Raw genomic sequence first — 5,140 nt, 5'->3', positions numbered from 1 at the left:
TGGAGAGTCAGATAGTCTGGGTTCAAGTATCAGACCTGTCACTAGTTGTGTAACTTTGGGCAAGTCACTTAGCTTCTCGGGGCCTCTGTTTCTTTGTTTGTAAAATGGGTGTTCCTACCTCAAAGTGGTTCTATGAGAATCAAATGCGATCGGAAATGTGGCTCACTTAACACAGTACCTGGCCCAGTAAGTATTTCTCTTCTTTTCCCGTCACTCGCCCGCTTCCTTCCATCTCCCTTCTCTTCCTTCCACAAACCTATTCTATGCCATGTGGCCTTTAAAATCGATATGGTAGTGCTAGACAGAATGCAAATTGGAAAATCACTTTGGAATAGTGTTTGGCAACATCTGTTAAAGCTAAATAGGGTATACCCTATGATCCATACTAGGTCTATGCCTAACAGAAATACACACAGAAGACCTTGTTACAGGAAAGTTCGGAGCCACATTCTTCAAGATAGCTCCAATCTGGAAACAGCCCAAATGCCCATCAGTAAAACAGATCAATAAATTGTGGTATAGTCATACATTGGAATACCACGTAGAATGACGATAGATGAACTATAGGTCTATGCTACAGTGTGGGTGGATCTCCAGAACATAATGTTGAACCCAAAGAAGTCAGACATAGAAGTGTACATGCAGTAATATGCATTTATATGAAGTTCAAAAACTGCCCCAACTAATTTATGGTGTTAAAAATTCAAGATCGTGGTTAACCTTGAAGACGGTAAGGAGGGGTCTTCTGAGGTTCTGGCACTATTGTTTCTTGAACTTGAAACTAGATGCATGGGAATGCTATATTTGTGCAAATTCATCAAGTTGTACACCTATGAGCTGTACACTTAATACTTAAGGAAAGCTGTATATGGTATGCCACAGTGAATGTAAAAATGATGGAATTTGGGGCACCTGGGTGGCTCATTCGGTTGGGCGACCAACTCTTGACTTCAGCTCAGGTCTTAATCTCAGGATTTTGAGTTGGAGCCCTGAGTCGGGCTCCGTGCTGGGTGTGGAGTCTACTTAAAAAAAAAATTATGAAATGTGACAAATTAACTTTTCCTGTTAGAAAGCACCCGCATGAAATTATTCACCAAGAGCTATCGTTTTCTTTCCAGTTTCTCTGGCATGGTACCCTCGAGTATTCTGTAAGACAGGAGTGTGTATTTCCTGTCTCTTCACTAGTTGCTCCAGCTAGAGAATCATTGCCTCCTCTGCTGGCAGCAAGGACATCTATGCAATCGGTCTTTCCTAAGTCTTGCTTCCTAGAACTGAAAGACACTTTTCTAAGGAAATAATTTATTAATTACTTATTCATTTGTTTTGACTACGGGCAGAGTCTAACTTTTTAATCAAGTGTTTAATGTCCGAAGCTAGACTTTAAATGGTGTTTTTACGATTTATTTATTTATTTTAGAGAGAGCGAGAGCATGGTGGGGAGGGGCAGAGGGAGAGGGAGAGAGAGTCTTAAGTAGACTCCGCACAGAGCCCAATGCGGGGCTCGATGTCACCACCCTGAAATCACCATCTGAGCCAAAACCACGAGTCTTACGCTTAACCGACTGTGCCACCCAGGCGCCCCTGAAACTATAGACCTAAAAAGAGATAATTCATATACACACATTTACTATGATAAGATTTTAAAAATATATGTTTATTTCTTTTTCCTGTTGATAGACTAGTAGGGTTCCTTTTCTTAAGGCTTTCAGCTGGTGAAGTTTAATGGGGTTCTTCCGGGAGAGGGTTACAGAACCGTGTGGTTGCTCAATAAGACATTGGGTTTTTGAGATTGTTCAAAGACCTTCTGATTAGTGCAAACTTTTCACATCCAAATAGCTGGAAGAAAGCTTTAGGTAATGAGTCTCCTTTATTTTTAGTGACTAAAAATATCGAAGGGACTTCCGTGAATGATGACATAAATTGATTCTTAGTACTAGGGGCAAAGAACGTGGGATACAACTATTGGATTGGTTCTTAACTTTTTTTCCTGGCCAAATCACAGTTATAAGATGATCTTTAGTTGCTGGTGACTTACTAAATAAATCTTTAAATTGCTGTCAGTGCTTTTTTTTTTTTTTTTTTACAGCTAAGCAGATTCATGGCTGTGGTGTGGGTGTCCTGGAAGAGCTGACCCATAGTTAAAAGTCCAGCATTGCACAACTCAGTGCATGGAGATCATTAATTATAATTTTGAGGTATTTTTGCACAACTGAAGTAGAGTGTACTATGTGTCATTCCCAAGTTAACAATCACTTTACTATTGCCTACTAGACCATGGCTTAGGCCTAAATTTTGAGGCACACTTTCTCTCTCCAATCTTATTTATTATTATCCTATTGAATACCAGACTCTTCTCATATTTTCCTACATCATGCTCATTCATACCCCTGTGACTGGGTTTATGTAGTTCCCTCTCTCTTATGCCCACTCAACTTCTTTTTTTTTTAAAGATTTTATTTATTTATTTTATTTATTTGACTGAGAGAGAGAGCACAAGCAGGGGGAGTGGGAGAGGGAGAAGCAGACTCCCTGCCAAGCAGGGAGCCCGGCATGGGGCTTGATACCAAGACCCTGAGATCATGACCTGAGTGGAAAGCAGACACTTAACTGACTGCAACACCCAGGCGCCCCTACCCGCTCAACTTGTTTTTCGTTTTCAATAAAAAGATTTTATTTGTTTATTTGAGAGAGACAGAGTGAGAGAGAAATCATGAACAGGGGGGTAGGGTAGAGGGAGAAACAGGTGCCCCACTGAGCAGGGAGCCTGATTCCGGGCTCGATCCCCGGACCCTGAGATCATGACCTGAGCTGAAGGCAGACACTTAACTGGCTGAGCCACCCGAGTGCCCACCCACTCAACTTCTATACTTCTTTCGAGTCTCAAATAAATAAAAAAAAAAAAATCCACAAACACAATTTGTCAGTTACTAAGTCAGAACCCAAAGAGAAGGAAATGCAGTCCTGGTATTTTATGATTTCTTGGGGATGGATCGTAGACCAGTTGTCCTTTCCCTTTCTGGACCACGGAGTTACTAGATGGCCTCTCTGAGTCAAATTTCCTAATAAGCATTTACTGAATGCCTGTCTGTGTCAGGTTTTGTGCAAGGTGTTGGGAATACAGGAATGATTAGGACGGTTACCCTGCCCTCCCTTGGAGAACCGGCAGTCTAGAGGACCGTAAGCAAATAATTTCACACGATGTAATGTGAGTATGGGGCAGCATAGGACTATAGAGGAGAGGCATCCAAACCGTGTGTAATAATCGAGGTGCAACCATGTGGAAAGACCTGGAGGAGGTGACACCTAAGCAGAGTCTTAGAGCATGAGTAGTAGTTAGTCAAATGAGGAGGGTGGGAATTTCCAGAAGAAATAGCAGGAGCAAAGGCACAGAGGTGAGAAACGGCATGTAGGTGCCTGCACAGGAAACGCCAGGCAAGCTTAGGAGTTTGAGGCAGAGAATGGCAAGAGATGCATGACAATGGGAAAATATCCCTCAAACAAATAATATTTTCTCTCAAATACCTTCTATTTTAAATGTTATGTCCCTGATGCTCTAAGCTCTCCAAGTCGTCAGATGCTTCTCTACTGCGTAACAGGCTGGGGGAATTGCTAGTTGTTTCCTCTGCATGCTCCCTACCCCTGCCTTGATATCCCCGTAATCTATCTGTCCCTAAGACTCCTATTCTCTTTCTATTCCCACAGTCACCATCTGTTTCCAGCGCCCCTTGGTGGGTCCCTTTAATTTCTATGAGATGTTGATAGTTGGGGCAAATGCGACTAGATGCGCTTTTCAGCTCATCTTTTTACAAAGAGCGTTATACGTCCCTTTGCCTCTCCTTTCTTCTATGTCTGAGACAGGCTAATAATTCCTTCATTTTAGCCTTTAGGTCACACCTAGTTGTGTGTATATAATACTAGCAGGCACACACACACACACGCACGTGCACAAACAAAGCCAGATGAAATTCATTAATGCTTTCTCATGACTACTTTCCCACTTCCCTCCTGTGCTTTTCTCTGCTTTACCTGCCCAGACTCCTCGGGGCGTATTTCTTCTGCAAGTGAGAAATTCATGTCGGTGGATGGAGACAAAAGGAGCTGCACACAGGCTACAGAATTCGACTCTCTGCTGGTTCCTCTGTGTGCCCCGATTCCTACTGTGTTTCAGAAAGCCGCTGCCATCTTTGACCTGAGTCAGATTAAATCCTTTGAGCTTTCTGAGGAAAAGGTGCTACATTGGTAACCAGCATTATAGTAATTCTTTCCTCCCTGGCCAACCTGGGAGGCTTCCTCGTAGTTTACTTTCCAGGTCTTACTCTTGCAAAGTGGAGTCCTTTGTTAGGGTTAGAATTTCCCATAAACCCACTTGATAATTTGTTTTTGTTTGCCCTCTTTGAAATGCTACACAAAGCAATCCCTGTAAAGGGCAATGCTGTCCCGAAGGCTGAGAAAGGTCCCTGAGACAGCGGCTCAAAGTTGCTTTTTCAGGCAGAGCCAGCTGAGTAACCTTATCTCAGGTGGCTGCCTTTCGAGGTGCCCAATTCGGGTGCTTTCCCTCTGGGAGCAGCGTTCGCCCCAGGGGATCATGTGCTTTCGAGTGAGGGGCAAAACTTTGAGACATCCCAGGGCCCAGGACGATATGGTCTGTTCAGAAGAATGTTGGGGAACAGAACGGGCCCCACAGACCGTGCTCTTCACACCCCCACCCCCACCCCAGCGCCAGTGGAGATCAGCACTTGGCGTCAGGACAGAGACCAGATTAAGAGAGGAGGTTAGGAGGAAGCAGGGAACCTGGGAAAGGAGGCGAGATTGCGAAGGCACCTGAGTCAAAGGCTGTCAGTCACTTCGGCTCAGGCTGCTCCGCTCGTGAACAGCCCAGCCCTTTCCCGGGGCCGGGGCAGGGGATTGCTACATGCCAGTTTACCTGGGGAAAAACCAGAGCCTCACTTCTGTCCCTTCCGGTAAGTGACACGACAGGGCGCCCTGAAGGGGGAGGGGAGAGCTCCCTCCATAAATGGTCCCACTCCTGGGCAAGGTGGCTCACTCAGGCAGGTAGCAACAGGGGAGTGTGCACCTGCCACCAGTCGAGCTCAGCCAGACTGCCAGACGAGTCGGAGCGAGCTGAGGGAGTGAGTCAACC

The sequence above is a fragment of the Eumetopias jubatus genome, unplaced genomic scaffold, assembly GCF_037043125.1.
Source record: "Eumetopias jubatus isolate StellerSeaLion01/CBP00866 unplaced genomic scaffold, mEumJub1_p1.0 scaffold_11, whole genome shotgun sequence".
Taxonomy (NCBI): domain Eukaryota; kingdom Metazoa; phylum Chordata; class Mammalia; order Carnivora; family Otariidae; genus Eumetopias; species Eumetopias jubatus.
This window is presented reverse-complemented; position numbering follows the sequence as displayed.